The sequence below is a fragment of the Podarcis vaucheri genome (genome assembly GCF_965113315.1).
Source record: "Podarcis vaucheri genome assembly, chromosome: 1".
NCBI lineage: Eukaryota > Metazoa > Chordata > Lepidosauria > Squamata > Lacertidae > Podarcis > Podarcis vaucheri.
Window position 1 is genome coordinate 139,322,491 of NC_138759.1, and position 27,143 is coordinate 139,349,633.

General features: G+C 45.2%; 1 protein-coding gene across 2 annotated transcripts in view; it reads right to left on the reverse strand.

The window, feature by feature from the left end:
- Positions 1 to 27,143, reverse strand: part of CPS1 (carbamoyl-phosphate synthase 1) — a 159,965-nt gene that overhangs the window by 50,940 nt on the left and 81,882 nt on the right. The window lies entirely within an intron of this gene.

Sequence of the window (27,143 nt, forward strand, 5' to 3'; positions counted from 1 at the left end):
ACTTATCCATTATCCTAGTATTTTCCATATTTCTCCCCCTCATCCCCAACACGCATCATCTTCCAGACACATGGAAGGAGGTTCTCTCTGCAGCAACCTTCACTGCATGGCTGTGTCCACCTTCAGACACCACCCATTTGGGCATGGTTGCCAAACACCTGCAGCTGCTCCCATACAGCTCCTGATGACATGCGCAAGCTCTGTGTGGTCATGTGACACACTACATGCCGGCCCCATCAGGTTATGTATGAAGTGGGCCTGTGTGTGAACCACACAAGTATTTTGCTGAAGAAGCATATTGTGCCAGGCAAAGCCCCCATCGTCTTGGTGCCTATGAAAGTTTCAACCTCCAGTTAGCCCACTGCCACTTTAAATTTCCCAACACAAACCATGCACAGCTGTGCGGCTGGCTGTATAAACCCACAAGAGTCAGTGTGTCACTGTCAGTAAGCTAAGGGCTTGGATGTGAAAGATGGATATGAACGAGTTCAGTGCTAACTTGTGAAATACATTAGATACATACTTGTGAAATGTATTAGAAGTGCTTAACACTGAACACAGCCTCAGGTTGCAACCTGGTGGACCAATGACTAGAAGCTGTTACTCTCTATAGTTACTTCCAAATGCAAGCAACAGGTGCAAATACTTGGAAGGGTTCCTATTATTATTATTTTTTGCCTTGTCAATCTAAATTTTGGTCTCTCTTCTCATCAGCTTGCTGCTTTGCCATCTTTGGCCTTCAGCTGAACTAAGTGCTTTCCTCCAGCTCCCCTTATGCATTTTTCATCTCCTCAGTTCCTGTTTCTCCTGTGCAAACCACACACCACACATACCTATTTCTTCTATGGCCTCTACCCATCACTCTGATAAACCTTCTGCCTCTGTTCAGTTTATTGGCAGCTCAGCTTTCGTGAAACCACAACAAGCCCCCACCCCTCTGCACAAACACAAACTGCTTTTGGATCTCATGGTTAAGAGCATTATTGGTTAGCTTGCCTAATGCATCAATATCTTTATGTGTAAGCAAGCACTGGCTCTGGAAAGAGAATTTGACAAAACACTGTTTTCTGAAAGAGGACCTTTGAATTTATTATGCTACAAGGAGAAGAAAAGCTCTCTTGGTCAGGCCAAAGTTCCATGCAGCCCAGAATCCCACAGAGGCCAACCAAATACCTCCAAGAAGCATATTCCTTGCACACTGGAGTGGGAATGAAAATGTCAGGGAACGTTTTTAAAATGGCAATATAGGGAAATTTGCCAAATGAAACAAAGGTGTGCCAAAGTGCCTGCAGGAGATGCTCAGGCCTACCTTTTGCAATCTGGAATGGCTGGACTTTAATGAACCAAGTCAGAAGGTTGGAAAATGAAGGCTAGGAGTTCCTTGCTCTGGGCATCCAGGAGTTCCTTTGTAAAAGCATCAAAGGGCTACTGGAAGTCTATGGAATATACTATGATAAAACCAGTGTTGGTCTTGGTTAACCTTGATCTTGGGAGGCTAAGCAGGGCCAAGCTCTACTTGCCCTTCTTAGAGAGTGTCTTGGAATATTAGGTGCAACAGAATGGAGATGCAGTTGCTACAAATGGAGTTTAGTTGAAGAGAGTGTGGTTGTTGAATGTGGGGCTGTACCATTTCAGGCTGCAGCTGAAATGTAAGGAACTGCCTGCCTGGAGTAAATGAGCATCTTCAAGAATAATAATAATAATAATAATAATAATAATAATAATAATAATTTTTATTTATATCCCGCCCTCCCCAGCCGAAGCTGGGCTCAGGGTGGCTAACAACAGTCAAAATAGTCCAACATTCTAAAACATTCATTCTAAATTAATTAAATCAAATTAAAATCAAATTAATGGCAACCATCAAGCAAAATTTTGTGCAGATTGCCAGAGGAGGGGGTCAGGCTGCGCCCTGACCAAAGGCCTGGTGGAACAGCTCTGTCTTGCATGCCCTGCGGAAGGATGTCAGGTCCTGCAGGGCCCTAGTCTCTTGTGACAGAGCGTTCCACCAGGTTGGAGCCGCGGCCGAGAAAGCCCTGGCTCTAGTTGAGGCCAACTTAACCTCTCTGTGGCCTGGGATCTTTAGGATGTTTTTATTTGCAGACCGTAAATTTCTCTGTGGGACATACCAGGAGAGGCAGTCCCGTAGGTAGGAGGGTCCTAGGCCGTATAGGGCTTTAAAGGTTAAAACCAGCACCTTAAACCTGATCCTGTACTCCACCGGGAGCCAGTGCAGCTGGTATAGTACCGGATGAATGTGATCTCGCAGCGAAGACCCCATAAGGAGTCTCGCCGCGGCATTCTGCACCCGCTGGAGTTTCTGGGTCAGTCTCAAGGGCAGCCCCACGTAGAGCGAGTTACAATAATCCAGTCTGGAGGTGACCGTTGCGTGGATCACAGTGGCTAGGTCAGGGCGAGAGAGATAAGGGGCCAACTGCTTAGCCTGGCGGAGATGGAAAAATGCCGCCTTTGTTATAGCTGTAATCTGCGCCTCCATAGAGAGGGAGGTATCGAAGATTACACCCAAACTTTTAACGGACAATGCTGGCACTAATTGCACCCCCGCAAGAGATGGGAGTTGCCCCCTCAATCCCATATCACTCCGTCCCAGCCAGAGGGCCTCTGTCTTCGAAGGATTTAACTTCAACCGGCTCCCACGTAACCATCCAGCCACAGCTTCCAGACATCTGGTCAGTGTATCTAGGGCCGAGTCAGGATGGCCATCCATCAACAGATAGAGTTGGGTGTCATCGGCATACTGATGGCAACCCAGCCCAAAACTCCGGACAAGCTGGGCGAGGGGGCGCATAAAGATGTTAAAAAGCATCGGGGAGAGAATCGCACCCTGAGGCACTCCACACACCAAGGAGTGGCGCGATGACAATTCCCCCCCAAGCGCCACCCTCTGTCCCCGACCAGAGAGAAACGAGCGCAGCCATTGAAGGACTGTGCCCTGGATCCCCACGTCGGCAAGGCGGTGGTCCAGGAGTTCGTGATCGACCATGTCGAAGGCTGCTGACAGGTCTAGAAGAATCAGCAGCCCCGACCCGCCTCGATCCAGCTGCCTGCGGAGATCATCTGTTAGGGCGACCAGAGCCGTCTCGGTCCCATGACCAGCGCGGAAGCCGGACTGGAATGGATCGAGAGCAGATGTTTCATCCAGAAACCTACCAAGCTGTTCAGCAACCGCTCTCTCAATCACCTTACCCAGGAATGGAAGATTCGAAACCGGGCGGTAATTGGATAGCTCTAAAGGATCTAATGATGTTTTCTTTAAGAGCGGGCGCACCACTGCCTTCTTCAGTTCCCCTGGGAATATCCCAGTGCCAAGGGACAAATTGATGATATCCCCCAGGAGGGCCCGCACCTCGTCTGGACACGCTCTAATCAGCCAAGACAGGCACAGGTCGAGAGGACAGGTGGTGGGCTTTCCAGCTCGGAGGAGTCTGTCCACATCGGCTGGGGATATCTGGTCGAAGTGGTCCAATACTGGACCCGAGGACAGTCGAGGGGCCTCCAGTTCCTTTATTGTATCCAAATTGGCAGGGAGGTCATGGCGGAGCAACAGGACCTTCTCCGCAAAAAAGCTCGCAAATGCCTCGCAGCTGTGTGTCGAATTGTTGTTTAAATTTGGCTGTCCTTCAAGGGACGTTAAAGACCTAATTATACTAAATAATTGCGCCGGGTGAGAGCAATGGAGGCCGAGAAGTAGGACTTCTTAGCAGCCTTCACTGCCATCTCGTAGGTTTTCATAAAAGCCCTATAAGATGTTCTTGAAGCTCCGTCACGGGCACCCCGCCATACTCGCTCTAGCCGTCTGAGGTCCCGCTTCATTTTCCGAAGCTCCTCGGTAAACCAGGGAGCCCGGTTTCTGCGTCACACAAGCCAGGTCAACCCCGTGCGAGGTGAAGAAGTCTCGCAGGGTGGCGGTTTTTTTGCCTATAGACCTGGCGTTGCACAACACCAGTGACGGAGGTGAGTAATCCTTGCTCACCCTACCTTCGTCCCTCGGGATGGGGCGCAGATTGGAAGGGGTACGAGCATATCCATATCTCGATCCCCTTCGCCTATAACATCTGCCCCCACCGCCATACCTCCCTTGCCCCACAGCCCCTGAAAATTAGCACCCCAAGGTTCTCCTTTTTCCTGAGATGCTAGTTTTCTGGAGGCAGTTTTTTAAAAAATAATAATATGTGGGGATATATTCAAATCCCTTCTCCTGCCGTTTGACATGCAGCAGCCCTGGAAACAGCCCCAGATATTGTTATCTGAACAAGCTTTAGGAGGAGCACTTGAAGGAGCCTGGAAAAGAGAAGACTGAGAAGAAATATGACAGCCGTCTTCAAATACCTTAAGGGCTGTCACATGAAAACATGCTTCCCCCGCTCCTCCTACTCTGGAGGGTAGGACTCCAACCAATGACTTCAAGCTACAAAAAAGGAGATTCCGACTAAACCTGCGGAAAAAGCTTTCTGGCAGTAAGTGTCGTTCAGCAGTGGAAGAGAATCCCATGAGAAGCAGTGGCCTCTCCTTCCGTGGAGGTTTCTAAGCAGAGGCTGGAGGGTCACCTGTCCTGGATGCTTTAGCTGAGATTCCGGCATTGAAAGGGGGGGGGTGGATGACACTTGGTAAGATTCTAGGATTCTAAGTGAATGATTATTTGCCCAACTCTTTCTTGTGCTCTCACACACTAAAATGAAGTGTACAGTTAAAATAACATATTAAATTTGCTTGTTAGACAGTAAGTAGCTACAAAAAAGAAGACAAAGGGAAAGAAGGTAGGAATAAAAATTAAACTGAATATAGTTTAGAGCAGAGATGGGGAACCTTTTTTGTCTGAAGTCTGCCTTCCAGCAGAGGAGGAGACCAGACCAGGGTAAACCTTCATCAAGCACCTTGTATCTACAGGGTTAAGGAAACACCTATAATGAAGAAGAGAAGTCTCCTATTTGATGATTACAAATCATACTTGCCGCTGTATACTATGCTTTATCCTTGAAGCACAGGGCAAGTAAAAAAGGACAGGATTCTTAAAATGATTAAAGAAGCAGGAAACCAGCTGGGAAGCAGTTGGATCATTGCATGTCAAGGAAGTGAAAGGTGTGCTATAAGAGTATAAAGAAATTGCAGAGAAGTGCCTGTCTTTTCAGCAGAAGACAGAGCGCAGGCAGCTGTGCCTCAGCTGGCATTTTCAGGAAGGAACTAAGGCAAACAGCGGTGATAAGAGATTAAGAGTCCAGCTGGCATTGATCAGGGAGTGCTTAAAGATCCCACATGTGAAATTGCTGATCTTCTATCAAAAATATTTAACTTCTACCAGGGGGTTGGAAACTGGCCAATATAATGCCAATTTTTAAAATGTGCCATCTGGTGGAAACCAGGAAATGGTAGGCCACAGAGCGTAATGTCTGTCCCAGGTAAACTGGTAGAAAGTATTACAAAAGGCAAAATTATTAAGGACAAATCTTGCTGAGAAAGAATCAATATGGCTTCCAGAAAAGTAAGCTCTGCCTCACTAACCTTTCAGAGTTCTTTGGAGTGTCAATGGGCAAGAGGATGGGGTCACCAAACTGGACTATGACTACATTAAAAATAGCAAACTTCACCAACAAACCAACTCCTCAAGGCATCATTTATCTGGACTTTGAATAGCTTTGGATAAAGTCTTGCATCTCTTACAGATCACTAACTGGTTAAAAGAACAGGAAACAGACTACATATAAATAAATGATTTATGTGGTTTATTTGCAGAACAAAACTTTCTTGTCTCCCCTACAACCTTACTCATGCCCTCAAAACCTGCTCCAGAGGGTGGCACTCCAGCAGGAAGATGAGAGAGGGAAGCACTATCGCATGAGGGGAGCTTTGCTTGCAGAGCACTGAATACAACCAGTGCTATTTTTCTAGAAAAATAGATGTTGAAATGCACCATGAACACCACTGCCTTGTATAATGGAAATGGTGCCCACCAGAGAGGGGCTGGAACGGAGTCCTAACCTGCACCACCTAAAATGCCCGAGTTCAACATTCACAGAGTTTCCATGAAAGCTGACTTCTATGCTCTTACCCTCATCTCAGACATGTCTATGACAAATGTACTTTGGGGCATGTCTTTCACAGAGTTTGAAACTCCCATTGTTCTAGGCGCATTTTGCAACAAGGAATTTCATTAATGCGAGCAGTTTCTGAGCTCTGGGCACAATACTGTGCCAAAAATATCGGATTAAAACTGCTACTGCTGGAATGAAAGAAGGACCTTTTCTGCCTCCCCACTTCCAGCCACTCTCTGAAGACTGGAGAAGAGACCCTCTGAAGAATATTAGGGAGGGGGGCAGGGAAAGTATGGCTTTGTATTTTGCAGTCTACATGAGGACTAGACCATGTGAAAAATGAACATAAGATTTTAGCTGCAGTTCCTTCATTTTCAGCTTTGTATATAAAAAGCATGCCTAGACACTCCGTTGCAGCACCACCTAGTGTTAAGGTGCCATTTAGCTCCTAGCTTTCGTATCTCAGTTTCTAACACTGGTCTTTCATAACAGTCAAGGTGGTATTATTGCATCTGTTTTTGCCATTGGGAAACGAGGCATAAGCTGCCCTATGCGGAGTCAAATCATTTGTCCATCTCTCACTCAGAATTGCCTATAGGCAATGACTCTCCGGGATCTCAGACAAGTGGTCTTTTCATACCCTGCTTCCTGTAGTATCCACACCAATTACCTCAATATCACGTTCACTATTCTTTAAAGCACACTGTCCAACACTTCCTTAAGAGGTAATGATAAAGAACCCCTGGATGGTTAAATCCAGTCAAAGGTGACTCTGGGGTTGCAGCGCTCATCTTGCTTACAGGCCGAGGGAGCCAACATTGGTCCACAGACAGCTTTCTGGGTCATATGGCCAGCAGGACTAAACCGATTCAGGTTCAATGGGACACCGTGATGGAAACCAGAGCACACGGAAACACTGTTTACCTTCCCGCCACAGTGGTACCTATTTATCCACTTGCACTGGTGTGCTTTTGAACTGCCAAGTTAGCAGGAGCTGGGGCAGAGCAACGGGAGCTCACCCCGTCACAGAGATTTGAACTGCCGACCTTCCAATCGGCAAGCCCAAGAGGTTCAGTGGTTTAGACCATAGCGCCACCTACATGTTGGGAAAAAGCAGCAATGCAAAAGCCAGCTGCAGGTGGCTGGAATGCAAAACAGGATGTTGTTGTCTGGAACTGTACTGTTGGGAAAAAGGGGCAGTCTATTCTCTGTACTGAGCACCGGATGTTAGCTCAGAGTGTCATCTGACCTGTACTGGAAGTACAGGGGCGGAGTTGTGACTCTACTGCTGGAGTCTGGAGAGTGCAGTCACGTTTCTCTGTACTGCTGAAATGACAGGAATAAAGACATGTAAATAGGACTCCTGTCTGTCTATTTTCCCCTCCCTGGGGGAATGCAGGGAGGAGAGAGGATGGTGTGTTCTTCTCACGTCTGAGGAGGATCGCTGATTTATGGCCTTGCCTGAATCCTGCCGGGAGACGCAGACGGGAAGGTCAACAAGTATCTCAGTCGGTTGCCCAGGGGAGGCCAGTTACCTCTGACTGCGAGCTGAGATACTGACACTACATCCCTATTCCGTAAGAGGACCTTGATCCAACAAAAATGCCTACCAGAACCACCACAAGCACCCAGTCTCCCGCACACTCGCCACACAGATATGTGTCTGTCGGCAACAGCCCACACCACCCTGGCTGCCTTTCAAGCCTTCTATAGACCAGATGCCCCAGACGTGTCCGCAGGCACACCTCAAAGTTCTTCCCAACAGTCCTGCACCAATGCTCAGGCTGGTAAAGCTGCCATGGAACTAGGGAGGCAGATGGACTCAGCCCCCCTGTCCCCATAGCCATCCTGCCTGGTTTGACATTCTCTTTTGCACTGGAGATGCCAGGGACTAGAATAATTTGTATCTGCAGCGTGTGCTCCACGCACTGAGCTGCGGCCCGTCTCAAGCAATGCTCTTCAACAGGACGGGTCGACTTACTCAACCAACTGCTCAAAGTGGGAAGGGAAGGGAGAGAGATTCTTCCTGTTCCAGTTTCACTGTGGTCTCACCCCCCCCCCACATTCTCTGGCCTCCTGAGTACCTTCTCTTAAATTTTATAAACACACACAAATACCCTTCAAAAAGCCTCATAAGGTTAAATTCACTTAATTCCAACCCGTAACTAAATTCAAAGCCCTGACATTCTAAGAGGCAGTGATTAACGTCTTTTATACAGTTCTACTCCCAATATTTGCCTGCACAAAATGACAGTTTGAAGTTTTCTAGCAGGAGAAAAATTGTCTTCCAGCTAGACAATCAACCTTTTTACGCACTGCCATAATCATTTAATGGTTAGGCAGTGCCGCTCACTTCCTAACAAAATGAAGTCTCTCGTGTTTTCCTGTTTATAAACAATATAAACTATTCCCCCTGTGCATTCCCTCCCTCCGTTTTCAGCTGCTTCTAGTGTTGATTTTTGTTGCTGTGGGGATTTTTTTCTTTTTTTGTTTAAAATTCTACCCTGTCATCTCTGAAACTCCATCCACTGACGCTTCTTTTTCAATAATAAATGATAAAAGGAAATGGAATAAATTCCCCTTAATGAGGAAATTTTCACCTGGCACAGAGGAACTGGGGAAATCTATTAACTGACTCAAGGAATGCCTGCAGCATCGCAATTACCTGGGGAGCCAGAACGCTTCAGTACGGTCCTCTCTTCCACTTGACTGGCTTTCATCTGATCTACTGGCTCGTGAGTAATACTAAACTAGCGTGTCTTTGGAAAGCACCCTCTCTAATCTGCAACTGAGCAGTCTGCTAACTGAAGGGCTTTGCAAAGTTATTACCACGTAAGGGAGGAGGCGCTGCAGAAACAGGCACACCACCAGGTAGTCAAGTCCACGCACCCCCTTTAGCAAATAGGAATGCAGCACCTCTAGGCCACTACAGGCACAAGCAAACACCACAGAAGTTATATAATATGAAAGACACTGCTTGGACATATGGGGCACCTGCTCTTCTCAGAGGGACGTATTTCACTGGTTGACGCTGCAGTTCAACGGCCATTCCCTCTCCTGCAGAATCCATGCCAAACTATCATTCAGATTTGTTTGGGGAAGCCATGACAGCTGAACTGGTGCAACTGGAGGTGGTGGTACAGACAGGGCCCAAAGCAGGGGTGGGGAACTGTATTCAGCCTGAATATCCTTCTGGGACTTCTCCAGGGGCCACATATCCACCTCTGCCCTCTGTCCAGGCAAGTAAGAAGCAACTGCACATTTGAGCCAGGCAAACTCACACAAGGAGGGTGTAAAGCAGGCAGTGTCAGGGGTGTGGCCTGGGAGGGAGGGTGTCTTGGGGGTCAGATAGAGAGGCCCAGAAAACCACATTTGGCCCAGGGCTTGAGGTACCCCATCCCTAGCCTAAAGGATCTAAAGCAGAGCCTACCTGTGGCACATGGATGCTGCCTCCTTCGGTACAATTCTGCCTGTCTACCTGACTCTTCCTGCTGCTCCTCCTGAGCTCCCTGGGTTCCAGTTAGGTGGAAGAGTAATAAATGTGAAGCAGGGGGTGTGAATGGAAAACGCAAAAAACTTCACTTGCGAGTGGAGCCCATCAGAGAACTGTCTTCCCTTGGGTTCAGGCAGGGCCTATCCACATCTACCTTTCCTCTTAAACCTCAATCAAAGCAAACGTTAATCTGCAGAAAACCCAAACTGATGTTTGCTCCAATTCCACTTTAAAGAGCAGGTTTTTGCAGGGAAAACTCAGGGCAAAAAAAATCAAAAAGCACTCAGACTTACAGCATTAAAGTGCAGACTTCTGCCTGGAAAGAGCAGGGCAAAAGGGAAGTGTGGATAAGCCCTAAGCAGTGTGATCTATTGACCCATATACAGTGGTACCTCAGGTTAAGTACTTAATTCGTTCCAGAGGTCCGTTCTTAACCTGAAACTGTTCTTAACCTGAAGCACCACTTTAGCTAATGGGGCCTCCTGCTGCCGCCGCACCGCCGGAGCATGATTTCTGTTCTCATCCTGAAGCAAAGTTCTTAACCTGAGGTAATATTTCTGGGTTAGCGGAGTCTGTAACCTGAAGCGTCTATAACCCAAGGTACCACTGTAGTACCACTTCCTATACATACCTCTGAAATAGAACTTCCTTTTATCCCTTGAGTTACAAAACCTTGGGAAGGGGCCAAAAATTTAGTCAGTGTGGGAATATATGCATGATGACGTAATTTCAGGGCATATATATTAGGAGGCGGAGCAACATGGTTCCAGTATTACAAATGCTCTCAGGGTGTGGATGTAGAGACAAAAACCACAGAACAATGGCAGTTGGACTGAGGTTGCTCAATGCTTATCAGTCCAGTTTGATTTTTAAACTAGAATAGCTGACAGGAAAGGGGGGAGCAGGGGGGCGAGCATTCCCTCTCCTTTCTTCTTCCTGCCAAGTTTGCAATTTGGAGGTTCATGTTGGTTCACTCAATTGGTTCTGACGTTTCACAAGCTCTAGAATAAGCTGCAATTACAGTAATGAGATCGGGGCAAATATTGTTTGTCTCCTTGGCTCAAGGAGACAGGTTATAACTGCTTTCGTCTAGAGGAACCTCATTCAAAAGACGACTTGTCAGGATATGTCAGGACCCATTAAAATGGTGGGAGATGTAAACCAACAACAATCCTCACTCTCGTCTCTTTCAGCACACATAGCTATAACTTCTTAGGTCTGGGTCACGTAAACATTTAAAGAACTTAAAATAATACATTGGAGCCAAACAGCACATAAGTAAGGTGGAACTGGTGATTTGTGGTAGTAATATAAAGAACAGCAAATAAATATCTCACATTATGCTTCTGAGGGCATTTAATACTTGCTTTTTTTGCACTTCTGCGAAAATGTATTGTTTGGACGCTTATAAAGTTCTCCCCAGCCGAAGTTCTCCCTAGATATTTGGGTCCCAAGTTACCTGATCTTATGTACCAAGTGGCACTTCTGAAATTTTCCCATTTTTAATTTCATATTTTGTTTAGATTACTGCACATGAACAGATTGCTAGTCTTCAGTCATGTCCTTTGTGTCTTACAGGTTACTGATGCACCTGTGTGCCTGTGCAGATTGTGATGCAACTGTGATGCAATCACATGATCAGAACAAGACCCTGTTAGAGCGGCATTTTCATCAATGTCTGCTTGTACATACAAGTAAACCTAGAAGGGGGAAATCTATGAACTGGAAACTGTACAGGAAACTGTACCTGGGCCAATTCTGAAAAGTATTTTTAAAATTCTCCTATTCGTGTGGCTAATGTGCATCTATAAAGTGCACACGGGAGTAGCACTATGGCTGGAGATCCCACCTGCATGCAACAGATGAGGTGTTGTTATTGTGGTGCCTTCCAAATGTTGGTAAACTCCAGCTCCCACTGGTCATGCAGGCTGGAGCTGATGGGAAGTAGAGTTCAACAAAATCTGTTGGGCACAATGTTTGCTATCCCTTCATTAAAGTACATGCAAACTGTGTACGCTTGGCTACACAGTCAGTGGACCTGTGTGGTCCCCCCCCCCAGGGTCCCTGACTGTGCATACAGAGTTTATGTGCACAGTTTATATGCAAACTGGTATATTCTAATAGTCTACCACATATGCATAGTTCAAAGTGGAGTCTGACACAAGGATCCCCAAACACACAAATGCATACACGAGAGAGAGAGAGAGAGGCAAATCTATTCAATATACACACAGGGGCTGTATCAACTGAGCTCAAGTTAAATTGGAAGGCAGGTGAAGTGGAGTACAGCCAAACTATGGAACAGTAATATAATTCAGCCCTAGTGTGAAGGGAGAACTCACATGCACCACACTTCCCAGTAAGATCTATGACCCATATCTGTAACTAGAGCTGGACGTCTTAACATGGGAACGATACATGGACTTCTTTTGCATGTTAATCCAGAAGTACAAGAAGAGGAAGCACATCAGCTGCATTTCCTTCATCTAAACCATGCAAAGACACCCTGAGAGGGATCATAGAATCATAGAATCATAGAATCATAGAGTTGGAAGAGACCACAAGGGCCATCGAGTCCAACCCCCTGCCAAGCAGGAAACACCATCAGAGCACTCCTGACATATGGTTGTCAAGCCTCTGCTTAAAGACCTCCAAAGTAGGAGACTCCACCACACTCCTTGGCAGCAAATTCCACTGTCGAACAGCTCTTACTGTCAGGAAGTTCTTCCTAATGTTTAGGTGGAATCTTCTTTCTTGTAGTTTGGATCCATTGCTCCGTGTCCGCTTCTCTGGAGCAGCAGAAAACAACCTTTCTCCCTCCTCTATGTGACATCCTTTTATATATTTGAACATGGCTATCATATCACCCCTTAGCCTCCTCTTCTGCAGGCTAAACATGCCCAGCTCCCTTAGCCGTTCCTCATAAGGCATCGTTTCCAGGCCTTTGACCATTTTGGTTGCCCTCCTCTGGACACGTTCCAGTTTGTCAGTGTCCTTCTTGAATTGTGGTACCCAGAACTGGACACAGTACTCCAGGTGTGGTCTGACCAGAGCAGAATACAGTGGCACTATTACTTCCCTTGATCTAGATGCTATACTCCTATTGATGGAGCCCAGAATTGCATTGGCTTTTTTAGCTGCCGCGTCACACTGTTGGCTCATGTCAAGTTTGTGGTCAACCAAGACTCCTAGATCCTTTTCACATGTACTGCTCTCAAGCCAGGTGTCCCCCATCTTGTATTTGTGCCTCTCATTTTTTTTGCCCAAGTGCAATACTTTACATTTCTCCCTGTTAAAATTCATCTTGTTTGTTTTTGCCCAGTTCTCTAATCTGTCAAGGTCGTTTTGAAGTGTGATCCTGTCCTCTGGGGTGTTAGCCACCCCTCCCAGTTTGGTGTCATCTGCAAATTTGATCAGGATGCCCTTGAGTCCATCATCCAAGTCGTTGATAAAGATGTTGAATAAGACCGGGCCCAAGACAGAACCCTGTGGCACCCCACTAGTCATTCTTCTCCAGGATGAAGAGGAACCATTGATGAGCACACTTTGGGTTCGGTCAGTCAGCCAGTTACAAATCCACTGAGTGGTAGCATAGTCAAGACCGCATTTTACCAGCTTCTTTACAAGAATATCATGGGGCACCTTGTCAAATGCCTTGCTGAAATCAAGGTAGGCTACATCCACTGCGTTCCCTTCATCTACCAGGCTTGTAATTCTGTCAAAAAACGAGATCAGGTTAGTCTGACATGACTTATTTTTCAGAAATCCATGCTGACTATTGGTGATCACAGCATTCCTTTCTAGGTGCTCACAGACTGTTTGCTTAATGATCTGCTCCAGAATCTTCCCTGCTATTGATGTCAGACTGACTGGGCGGTAATTATTTGGGTCCTCTCTTTTCCCCTTTTTGAAAATAGGGACAACATTTGCCCTCCTCCAGTCTGCCGGGACTTCGCCTGTTCTCCAGGAATTCTCAAAGATGACTGCCAGTGGTTCTGAGATCACATCTGCCAGTTCTTTTAATACTCTTGGATGCAGTTCATCTGGCCCTGGAGACTTGAATACATCTAAACTAGCCAAATATTCTTGTACTATCTCCTTAGTTATTCTGGGCTGTGTTTCCTTTGCTGAATCATTTGCTCCAAATTCTTCAGGTCGGGCATTGTTTTCTTTATCGGAGAAGACTGAGGCAAAGAAGGCATTGAGGAGTTCAGCCCTTTCTGTGTCCCCTGTTTGCATTTCACCATCTTCTCCTCTGAGTGACCCCACTGTTTCTATGTTCTTCCTTTTGCTACGAACATACCCATAAAAGCCTTTTTTGTTGCTTTTAACCTCTCTAGCAAGCCTGAGTTCATTCTGTGCTTTAGCTTTTCTGACTTTGTGTCTACACGTGCTGGCTATTTGTTTGAATTCCTCTTTGGTGGTTTCCCCCCTTTTCCATTTTTTGTACACATCCTTTTTTAATCTTAATTCAGTTAAAAGTTCTTTAGATAGCCACCCTGGCTTCTTTAGGCACCTTCCATGTTTCCGTCTCATTGGTATTGCCTGTCGTTGTGCTTTTACTATCTCCCTCTTAACAAACTCCCAGCCATCATGAACTCCCTTTCCTTTTAGTATTGCTGTCCATGGGATCTCACCCAGCACTTCCCTAAGTTTTATGAAGTCGGCTTTCTTAAAGTCAAGAAATTGAGTCCTAGTATGCTTGGCTGCTCCTTTCCGCTGTATAGTAAACTTCAGAAGAGCATGATCACTCGCGCCTAATGATCCTTCCACATCTACCCCACTAACCAGGTCATCAACATTGGTTAGGACCAGATCTAAAATGGCTGTTCCTCTTGTTGCTTCTCCCACTTTCTGGACAATGAAGTTGTCTGCAAGGCCAGTGAGGAATCTGTTTGACCTTATGCTCTTGGCTGAGTTTGACGTCCAACAAATATCCGGGTAATTGAAGTCCCCCATTACTACTATCTCCCTTCCTTTTGCATGCTTGGCCATCTGTTCCAGGAAGGCATCATCTATGTCCTCCGTTTGGCTTGGGGATCTATAGTAAACTCCCACAATGAGGTCTCTGTTATTCTTCTCTCCCTTAATTTTGACCCAAATGCTCTCACTTTGGCTTTGAGGTTCTAAATCTTGGATCTCTTCACAGGTATACACATCCCTGACATATAACGCCACTCCTCCTCCTTTCTTGTCTGGTCTGTTTCTCTGAAATAGATTGTATCCCCCCATTATTACATTCCAATCGTGGGACTTATCCCACCAGGTTTCAGTGATGCCTATTATGTCATATTTAGTTTGCTGTACCAAGAGCTCAAGCTCATCTTGCTTATTTCCCATGCTTTGCGCATTAGTGTACAGACATTGAAGTCCATTAATCATTCCCCCGTGTCTCTTATTTAAGGATTTTTTCCTCCCACCACTAGGTCCGCGTGCTGTTTGCTCCATTTGGTCTATGACATTTGGATGATCATCTTCATTAATTGATAGACTCCTACCTTCAGGAGCACTGTCTCCCTCCCCCACATTAGTCAGTTTAAAGCCCTCCTGATGAGGTTTCTGAGATTTTTGGCAAAAACATTTCTCCCAACCGTTGTGAGGTGCAGCCCATCACTTGCCAGAAGTCCATCTTCAAGAAACTGCAGTCCGTGATCTAAGAATCCAAACCGTTCCTGTTTACACCATTTGCGAAGCCAGCTGTTCACTTCCACTATTTTCCCCTCTCTCCCTGGGCCACGTCGTTCAACTGGGAGGACAGACGAGATGACAATTTGTGCATTTAGTTGCTTCAATTTCCTGCCGAGAGCCTCGTAGTCTCTTTTGATCTTCTGGAGGCAATTGCTTGCAGTGTCATTGGTTCCCACATGAACCAAGAGGAAGGGGTATTCATCAGTGGGTTTTATGATTCCTTGCAGTCGTTCAGTTACATCTTGGATCTTAGCCCCGGGGAGACAGCACACTTCCCGAGACATCTTGTCAGGCCCACAGATCACTGCTTCTGTTCCCCTCAGTAGGGAATCCCCTATCACCACTACACGCCTCCTCTTGGGTTTGGTCGGGGTTCTTCCGTGAGCTGTCCGTTCCAAGGTCACCTGCACATTCCCTGAGGACTGACTTTGCTGCTCGTCTTCATATACCTGATCGACTGTAATGAGGGAGAGATCCTCAAATGGAGTCTGCTCTTCGTCTTCCATGCTAGGGGAGAGGACCTCAAAGCAATTGTGTATTTCTAAACAATCAGAGTGGACCCTGGGCCTCCTACTTCTTTGAGTCACGTTTCTCCATATATCTGGCTCCTGTGTTGGTGAACAAGCCTCCTTCTCAGGGGAGTCCCCTGTCTCCTCCTTGGTGGGGACGGTGTGCTCTGTTGCTTCCAAGAAGAGCTCCAGCTCTCTAATTCTTTGGAGCGTAGCTACACGTTCCTCCAGTTGCTGGACTTTGTCTTTTAAGAGGGCAATCAACATGCAATTGCTGCAGGTAAAGCTGCCTGCAACCTTTGGCAAGATGGCAAACATTGCGCAGGAATCGCAGGCGACTGCAGCTGTTCCCTCCCCTTCCATCATGAGATCGTGTTGTTAGGGGTGGCTACAGAGGTCCTCCATCATAAAAAGCTTGAAGACAGGACAAATAACTTCCCCCACAAAAAAAACACCTAGGTCTCCCCCAACAAACGTTTGAGACTAGCTCCCCTAAATCTAAAAGATGGGTATAACTGTGCACGCCGCCCTGCAAACTCTGATAAGCTCCTCCCACAGCTAATCCCCTGCCTCAACAGAAACCCTGCCCCCTCTGACCTTTACACAGGGAAAACAGCTAATCAGCCACAAAGAAAGAAACACACACACACAAGAAAACCCTTTTTGCTCCTTCTTCAACTGCTGCCCTACAAACTCTGATAAGCTCCTCCCACAGCTAATCCCCTGCCTCAACAGAAACCCTGCCCCCTCTGACCTTTACACAGGGAAAACAGCTAATCAGCCACAAAGAAACACACACACACAAGAAAACCCTTTTTGCTCCTTCTTCAACTGCTGCCCTACAAACTCTGATAAGCTCCTCCCACAGCTAATCCCCTGCCTCAACAGAAACCCTGCCCCCTCTGACCTTTACACAGGGAAAACAGCTAATCAGCCACAAAGAAAGAAACACACAGACACAAGAAAACCCTTTTTGCTCCTTCTTCAACTGATGCCCTGCAAACTCTGATAAGCTCCTCCCACAGCTAATCCCCTGCCTCAACAGAAACCCTGCCCCCTCTGACCTTTACACAGGGAAAACAGCTAATCAGCCACAATGAATATGAATATGGTTAATGAGGCAAAGCTATGCAAATGCCCCCACCTAGTTTTACAGTTCTGTTCCTGTACTGGAGAGCTGAGACCTACATGCAAGAAGGGGTTTCCAACACAACATTCTCTGTTTAGTTCAGGGGGAAGCCATTCCATGATATTACTTCACTCTTTATGGGAACCTGCTCTCCCTATGAGGCAGAATATGCACTAGTTTGGGGCAAAAATACATTAAAAGGCTGCTTTTCTCAATGCCCTGCTTTCAGATACCGCAAGTTTCTGCAAAGGTACATAAATACCATGGCTTAGGGCTTGTCCGCATTTCACTTTTCCTGTGCCTAGAAAGCATGAGTCTGAGTGGTTTTCCATTTGTTCCAGCCGCCTGAGAAACAGTTTCTACCCAAATGCGATTTTGGTTTTAAACGCATTGTAAGGAGTCTCTATGGGAGTATATTGTATTTAAAAATGGGGTATCAGAGTTTTTAGGGGGCTAACCAGGTTGGGATAGCTGGGATAGCAGGCTTGTTGGTTTTTGAATGTCTTGTGCAGATTTTTCAATTTTGTTGTTCAGTATGGGACAATGACAATAAAGAGTATCGTACTGTATCGTATCATACCCTCCCCAGGAAAACTTGCTTTTTGCCACTGACTTGGAGCAAATGTCAATCCATAGAAAACCCGGTTAATGTTTGCCCCGATTCAGCAGTAAGGATCCAGTTTCCCTGGGGGAAAGCGGCATGACGAGCCCTGAATGTGTAATGTGCCCCTCTCGCTCTCGCATGGATATTTTCCAATGTTCTAGAAGCTTTGTGCTTCTCATATTTATGGGGGGCTGTGCTGCCTGCATAGATCTGTATGCCTTTTGAAAAAATGGAAGTGGCACATGGGAATCATGGCAGGTCTTTCACGTGTATGCAGAAGAGAAGCATCAAAAGACGCTGCAAGTGCTCACCCCCAAACAGCCTCCCAGGTTGACTGATTCAGTATCTAAATCTATATGTTGTGCACATTGCAATTAATTATCATATGGCATTTGGGTTTTAGACAATGACTCATAATTGACAAATATGGAGCTAATTTTAGTTAGGTAAATATCCTAATGTTGTGAGTTAGTGAAACATGATTAGCTATTATATTTTAAGACAACTGATGCTTTGGACAATCTTACTCATGCATAAAAATGTGATTTCCCCCCCTAAATTTAAATCAAAAAGCAACATGGGGAAATAGTATCTGAACAAAACCGAACATAAGGGAGTGTTTGTGCACCTGTGACTTTTACTAGGTTGAGATTTCACACACACACACACACACACACACACACACACACACACTGAGTGAGCAGGCCCACTGTAAAACCATCTAACTCAGGTCCTTAAGTAATTCTTTCTTCCCATGTTTTCCTTTTCTTCAGATGAAATAAAAGAAAAAGGTAATTCCTATTAGCTTGCAAACATGTAAAACAGACCAAATTGCAGAGCAAAACCTTCAACAAGCATAATAAGCGTCAGGGCCATGAGTAGCTGGGGGGGCTAGTTGGGGGGTTTGCCCAGGTGAAGCCTCCAGAGGGGCACCATGGAGGCTCCCAGCCTGCCAGGCTTCCCCCGGCCTTGGCCCCTCCTTGCAGCTCCAGAGTCTAAAAGCATCCTTTGGCAGCTCTAATCTCAGCGTTTGCCTCTTGGATCTCGAGCTGCTGAGCACCGGAGGCAGGGCTTGTCAACCTGGTCCCTGCCACCCACTAGTGGGCGTTTCAGGATTCTAGGTGGGCGGGGTCGGGGGTTCTACGGCACAAGCTGAATCCTCCTTCCATTGAGCACTGGGGGTGGTAAGGAAATTTTACCATCAAGAAAGATGCATTAGTGGGTGGATGGTATAAAAAGGTTGACTACTCCTGACCGGAGGGATGCTTAATTTTCAAGGGGAAGCAGGAAAACCTGGAGAGGCAAAAGCAACAATCCTCCTTCCCCTTTCCCTGTGTGTTGTTACAACTATGTGTGAGAGAGAAATCTGGGAGGAGATTAATATTAATAAGATGCATGGGGGTGCCAAACTGAGCCTTTGACATGGGTGTAAGAAAGTGTAGTTTCGCCCCTGATGAGCGCACGTCCTGTGCATTTCAGCCATTTCCACCCATGGGGAGTTAATCTATACAGGAGTATTGGTCTCTCTGGGTGAATCATGCACGTTAGTTCCCTATATGGAGATTTGGAGTTTATATCTTTTAAACTTTTCTTTTGCAAAGCGCGTGTGACACTCAAGAGAAAAGACAATGGTCTATTGATGATCCTTTGATCTTTCTTTCATTCCAGTCCACTGTTTTCAGCTTGCAAAGTCTCGATCTAAGGTTTTCCTTCCAGATCTTATATCTCTGCAAACTGAAGTCCTATTTCCAGAAAGCAAAAATCTATTTTCAAAGTACACCTTTGTGCTCTTTCAAGATATATGGGCACAAAGAATGCCCCCCCTCAAAAAAAGTATTTCCCTCTATTTCCAGAAGCTAGTGTACAACAGAACTTTTGCTACAAACAGGGTTGCTTGGACCTGCTTGGCCTTGACAGTTGAAAGCATCAGGGCTTGAAAGGACTAGGCTAGAAAGTCTTGATTGAGTCAAGGAACGAGCTGGGCCACCCATCTTACTTCATAGTACAGTGGTACCTCTGGTTACGAACGGGATCCGTTCCAGAGCCCCATTCGCAACCTGAGCAGAACGCAACCCGCGTCTGCACATGTCGCTTCTGCACATGTGCGTGATATTATTTTGAGTGTCTGTGCATGCGTGAGTGGCGAAACCCGGAAGTAACCCTTTCCGGTACTACTGGGTCACCATGGGACACAACCTGAAAAGAATTAACCCGAAGCATCTTTAACCCGAGGTATGACTGTACAGTGGTGCCCCGCAAGACGAATGCCTCGCAAGATGGAAAACCCGCTAGACGAAAGGGTTTTCCGTTTTTGAGCTGCTTTGCAAGACGATTTTCCCTATGGGCTTACTTTGCAAGATGAAAACATCTTGCAAGTGTTCCAATTTTTTTCCGCTCCCCCCCCTTTTTCTAAGCCGCTAATCCGCTAAGCCTTTAATAGCCGCTAAGCCTTTAATAGCCGCTAAACCGCTAATAGCGCTAATCCGCTAAGGCGCTAATAGGGTTGCTTCGCAAGACGAAAAAGCCACTAGACGAAGAGACTTGCGGAACGGATTAATTTCGTCTTGCGAGGCACCACTGTATCTAGATTTGAAAGCGTCACATTAGGATTGAACAACAAATGAATAAGCAGTTCCAGAGCTTTTCAGCTCCACTCTTTGTTCAACTATTTTACAGCAAAGAAGGTAACAAAACTGTTCCAGGACTTCTGGCTGCTGGTGAGGGATGGTCCAGCATGACTGAATGGTCCCCCATATTTGTGTGTGTGTGGGGGGGTGTTTTATAAAACCTTCACTGGATATGGAAATCTAGCATGTCAGGGAAAAGATTTCTAAGCTTAGCCTTCTCTCCAATGAGCTAGGCCTGTGCCATATGAAAGCCAGAGGGGCCATGCTAGGAATGAAGAAATGAAATTCCAAACCTGAGACTAGCAATGAGGGGTTTATTGGAGCAGCATAACCTCCACCGCACCCACATCAGAGGGTGAGGAGATGGAAATGCCTCTTTGCCATGGCAGCTCCCAGGCTGGCACATCAAAGAGATTTGGAGCCAGCTCACTGCCATCACATGACCATGGAAGTGTAGAGTTGGAAAGAATCCTGAGGGTCATCTAGTCCATCCCTCTGCCAGCTCTGCCCCCTCCCCACCTCTAAAACACCCCAGTATAATTAATAATAAGAATAACCCAGCCCATTTCTGAGGTTGTTGCTGACTAGTGCTGGCCGGAATGCGGCCTGTCATTTGGGCAACAGAGGTGCCAGGGTGCTGCTCTCCTCACTGCTGCTGGAACTCCCCCCTTACCAAAGGCTGGTGGGGCACACAAGGCTGCAGGGAGGGGGGTCTGCCTCCACCTCAGGGTTAGGACTGCCCTGCTTGAAATGAAGGGTTCCCTGCACTCCCGTAGTACATGGGAGAGTGACAGAGAAAATCCACCAGAGCTTAGAGCAGTTCTTGGGGTTTTTCCTCCGAACATTAGTGCAACCCTAATATATAACATATAACATGAGTTTGCTAAATGCAAAAATATAGAATGAACACAGAAACATCCGTGTTTTGTACCTTTCATATCTCTAGACTAACATAGCAAAATACCTATTTTTAAAAATACAGCCGACAATTATTTTTCAATAAATGTTCGGCAAAGTGAAGAGATGAAGGAAGCGTGAATTAAAAGCAACGGCCTTGGCCTTGCGGTCCTCTGCCCCTCACCTGCACAGCACGGCCTGTGCAAAATCTCTCAGGAAAGCCGCCGTTTTAAATGGCTGGTCTCAGTTGTTTACCTGGAGATGGATTTTGTGTCACCTCTGCCACCTCCCGCTCAAGTCCCTGGACACAGAGCAAATATATATCTGAAACACATTTGCAGGATCAGCTGTTTTTGCACCTTTGGAACCAAGGATGCTTTCCTCAGAAGAAGGAAAGCCCTCTACAAAACATTTCCTTTACAGGTTTGTTTGAAGTAGCCGGGAGGGGGGAGAGAGAGGATTCAAATCTATTGATTAGTCAACCAGCCGACCGTAGAGTCTGACATTAAAGTGGTATTAACATGAGTGGGTTCTAGGAGCTGCTGGATAGCTGAACTCTATCCGTACCACTGAGTTCCTCCTATTCATAGCATTCCCCCTCCCAGCTACTTCAAATGGACTCATAAAGAAAAGGTTTTTACTGGGCTTTTCTTCCTGTAAGGGTGCACCATAGATTCTAAAACATACGTAACCATAATCTGAACAGTTCCCCTATCAATTTAATAACGTGTGTATGTGTTTTCCATTTGGTTGGGGCAAGACAAGTCACAGGAGGTACTTCACTATTGTTTGCCGCCTTACAATCATTTTTTTTTCTACACTTCATTACAGTTTCCCCATGCATAAAAATATTTTTTTTTATAAACCCTACCTCTTTTTTGCTGTTGTCACCATAACAGAAAATTCTCCGATTACTATCATTTATTTCACACCCTGAGACACGGCTACACTTTCCTATCGTTTCCATGATAACTGTATGAGAGTTTAATGATTTTGAGGCTGGAAGAATAATGGCACCAGCATAACTCTCTCATGTTCACAGGCTCCTGCAGGTGCCTTTTAGTCTTCCATTACTTCTAATCTTTGAACAAAAGATTCCATAGCTAATGCAAACATAAAGAGGAGAGGGGCCATCCTTGACATGTCCTTCAGAAAAGGACAATTTCCTTCTTTATAAAGTGAGTTATAGGGAGGGTCTAAGAGTTCAGATTCACAAAGGGCTGTGGAAACATCAGCTACAAGCAGCTTGTACAGAAGCCGTACAAAGCCTTTTAACAAGAATTACAAGTACATTAAGTCTCCCCTCCATAAACCAATGGCAGCAACTAACCCCCTGCCATTGAGCAGTCAGGATGATTTACAGGACAGTTAAGGAGAAGTAGAAAAAGCAGAGATGAAGTGAATAGTCCAATCACAGAAGCTATCTGTATCGGTGAAGCAAGAAATCTTTCTTTCCCTTGCCCCCTTTGTATTATTTGAATCCAGTAAATTACCAATCAGCAGTTGGTGGGCTCCATGTGAAATTTGCCCCTCTGCAGGGTACTGCCCTGGCTTCCACTATTGCCAAGCCAGAAGAAAAGGAAATGGAATTACCCAGCAGGCCATAGGGGCTGCGAAATGGTTATGGCTCTGGAGCCCGGGGGGGGGGACGACAATTACTCAGCAATATATCCATTATTAAACCCAGACACCGATGGAGAATTGGGAATATGCACAAGGATTTGAAGATAATTTCTTTGGGGGCACATATCTAAGTGAACTGACCTAATTCACACCTAAAACACAGAATATGATTATCCTTTGGATTTTGCACTTCTCTGCATTGGGAAATACACATCTCAGATTTTAAAAATATCAAAATGAATAAAAAATAGTGCATTTTGAGATAAAATACAATCAGAAATGTGTGCATTGAGATAAAATGTGTATAAAAACATTGATACAAAAATTTATAAAGCCACAAATCAATGCAGAAATGACTTCTGACTGAACAAGTGTGAATTTGATCTGGACCAGAAATAGACTGATCTTTCCATCCCTAAATCTACACTGGATCAGGGTTTCTCAAACTTGGGTCTCCAGCTGTTTTTGGACTACAATTCCCATCATCCCTGACCATTGGTCCTGGTATCTAGGGATGATGGGAGTTGTAGTGCAACAACAGCTGGAGACCCAAGTTTGGGAAACACTGAGCTAGATAGTGTAACCTTCCAACAGCTTGAAATGGAGAGTAAACTTTCTACCAGACCTTTAGTAAACTTTGGTAGGGCCTAACAGTGGAAAGATACAATTGCATTGAAAAACTTAGCCTTGGAAGAAGGCTGGATCTGGCCCAGGAGAGACCAGCTGACCATCCTAATGTGTGAAGAGCTGCAGACGGTTAACTGAGAAAATATGGGTATATCATGGATATAGCAGGAACTATGGATTGGTAATAATCACAGCATTTTCTTCTTCTAAATGTAATTCATTTCGCAGGGTTTAATCACCCTCTAGTCTATTTATCTGTCTAACGGATCAAGCCAAATAAAGCATCTGCTTTTCAAAAGGATTATATGTTCCATCGGAACAATTCATGGCTGGGCCTCTAGGCACTTTTATAATGCAAACAATTAATAATAATTGTAATAGAAGAGCCGGCTTGCAGCTAGCGGAGAAGCATGGCAAGCAGCTGGGAAGTTGCCAGTGAGCGCTTGGTCATATCTAAACATTGCTGAGGGATCTAAAGTGAAGCTTGTGTCACAGCGGGTTACTTTCAAGCTGGAAACAGTTTTACAGTGAAGGTAGAACAAAATCTACACAGGGGGCAGGGGGAGTGGAACGGTGACTGGAAACTGCAGGCTTCAGGGGGAGCATAAAAGTGCCAAATCCCATTTCTATCATGACATTAACTTTCCTCTGGCCGTCATTTAGAAGTGCTGCCTGATGTGGTATATAGGACTCTACCCTTAGTTGAAGTCACAATACATTATCATTTTCTATTAGTATATAAACTAGTGTGGAGTACCAAGATGGGGCCTGTTTCTGTCCTGACTTTCATTCCCTTGCCTCCCTAACATTCCCTCTGATATCAGTGCATGTTGTTGTTTTTTTAAAAAAAATCTTTAGGACAGGGATATTAATCAATAAATATCCCTCGCATTCTGTGCTGAACACGCAGAGGACACACGCTGACTCAGTTCTCTGGAAACTACGGAAGGTGAATGTGTGCACCTTGGCTTCTCTCTCTCTTTCCTCGACCTTAAATTCAGCCCTCTCCATTTCCATGTTAGTTTGTGCACTTTTAAAAGAGTATGTTGAGATTCCTTCATTGCAGGAAGATGACCCTCAGGAGACCCTTCCAACTCTACATTTCTATGATTCCATGAATTCTATGATTCTGTGAACATTCATGGACAACTTGAGTGCATTTAAAGAAATATGTGCATTTTGTGCTAACTATTTCCCCAAATAAAGTGCACTCTGTACCTCATTATCACCAATACAAGCATTATTCTGTGCACTTTTGCCTAACGCAGGCTCATTCTCTTTTTGTAAGCGTTCTTTTGGTTGGAAGACTATGTCACAAAATTCAGAGATGTCCACATTTTGAAGGACAGCAATGTTTCAGTTCACTTGGGAAACGTGAATCATGTAGGTTCACATTAAAAATGTGAATTGAACAGATTTCTGGCCCCATCCTCTACTAGCAAGACCTGAATCTCCCTGAAGTGGAAAACTGCAAGCTTGAAGAGAAGTTTTTCTCTCCAGTACGAAGGCCTTTCACCTAGAGAGGTCTTAGTAAAAACAATTGTTGTTTGAACTATGAAATGCGTAAAAGCACACGTTTTGGTATGTGCACGCACATGTGCATCTGTTAAATCAGTGCCATGAGACACACGTGAAATACTATCACAACTCTTCCCTAACTTAGAGAGGGACAGATCAGCCTCATTTCCACTCTGTGCCAGCTTCACGTGCTTTCAAACGTAAATCAGTTCTGTCCAACCTTCTGCAGATTTTTTAAAAAAAAAAACTGTTTGAAAAACTTGCACTGAAATTGCACATATTTTATTCAATATGCATTTTGCATGAAATATGTGTTTTATATGCATACCATACACACTTTACTCACCCCCATAAATACATATGACCCATTCTATTTCTCCATTAAAATATGCATGTTGTAAGTATTTCCCCTGTAAAATACACATATTGTGCACATCGCAAAATTCAAAGAATTATCCCTTCCAATTCTTAATTATGTTCTGATTTATGTCCATAAACAACCAATTAAGTCGGATCTGTGAAAATATCCAAGATCCTTTCATGAGAGTCAACTCTCATGTGCCTTAAAAGAAAAGGTACTACACAAATCCACACATAGTAAAATAGCTTGAATTTCTTAGCAGACTGAACAAATGCAATGCAAATGGACTCAATGCAAATGGTGGGAAATTCTGGCTCATTTCAACCACAGTAACTATGAATGCATAAGTGAAATCAGAAAGATAATAAATCATGACATGGAAGATAGATTCGAAGTTACTCCAGATCAAGGGAAGTAATAGTACCATTCTATTCTGCCTTGGTTAGACCTCGAGTACTGTGTCCACTTCTGGGCACCACAGTTTAAGAAGGGTATTGACAAGCTGGAACATGTGACCAAGATGAACAAGGGTCTGGAAACCAAGCCTTATGAAGAACAGTTGAGGGCAGTGGCGTAGCGTGGGTTGTCAGCACCCGGGGCAAGGCAAGTAATTTGCGCCCCCTAACCCGTGGATTTGCGCCCCCTAACCCTAACCCCCAGATGTTGCGCCCGGTGCGGCCGGCCCCCCCTGCACCCCCACGCTACGCCACTGGTTGAGGGAGCTGGGCATGTTTAGCCTGGAAAAGAGGAGACTGAGAGGAGATATGACAGCCATCTTCAAATATCTAAAAGGCTGTCACATGAAAGATGGAGCAAGCTTCCTTTTTTCCGGCTCCAGAGGGTAGGACCTGAAGCAATGGATTCAAGTTACAAGAAAAAAGATTCCGACTAAACATCAGAAACATCAGACATTAAACATCAGAGACATTAAGAGCTGTTTGGCAGTGGAACGGACTCCCTTGGAAGGTGGTGAGCTCTCCTTCATTGGAGGCTTTCAAGCAGAGGATGGGTGGTCATCTGTCATGGATGCTTTAGCTGAGCATTGCAAGGGGTTGACTAGATAACCCTTAGGGGACCCGTCCAACACTGCAATTCTATGATTATGTGTGAAACAGTAAATAACCTACTGCAAACTTTCTCCCCTCCTTCCATAGGCACTAAAACTGCAGCTGACTTTCTGGGTGAAATAAGAACTACATAATTAAAAATTTACCGATTGTCAAAGGAGCAACAGAACAAAGATTAGCTGAAAGCCTTTTTCATAACAATAACTGGAAGCTTTCTGCCAAGCTACTTCCCTGAACAGCACTTCCATGTATTGTGAGTTTCTGGCACCCTCTTGTGGCTGAACCTCAGAGAGCCATAAGCATCACGAAGGAAAAACGGACTACTGTTTTAGGCACTAATTCATCAAGGAGGCTCTCTGGGCCTCATAAAATACAAAGAGAATGCCCACGTCAGCAAAGGATGGAGACCAATAAACAGCCTTGGTCCTCAATTTACTGCCGTCGGTTGCACTTTGTTTTATACAGTCACATAATAGAGTGAAATGCCTCCACGATCATAGCTTTCTGAAGAGAGGAGAGAAGTGAGTCATACTGGATATATGGGCATATTATGGCATAAAAAGTGGGGAGATTAACTGCTGGAATTTTGCACTAAAAGAAGGTCAGAAGCCTCCAATTCTGCACATACAAATGAATGCACCTTTATGCAAATTAGTGCTGCTTCTGACCTCTGCTCTCCAGTGGGTCAAAGCCCATCATGACCATTTCCAGAAAAAGCAACAATTCTATCAATGTCACTAAAGTCTCTATAGGACTCAGCATATAAGCAATTAAATCAACTGACTTGTGAGAGCAAACAATTGAACATTATATAATATTTAAAGGGAAAAGAAATACAGCCCAGATACCTGCTTTGATTGTTTCCCATATACTTATCTTCACTCTACCTTTTCAAACACACACACACACACACACACACACACACTTTCAACTAAATAATTGCACAAGCA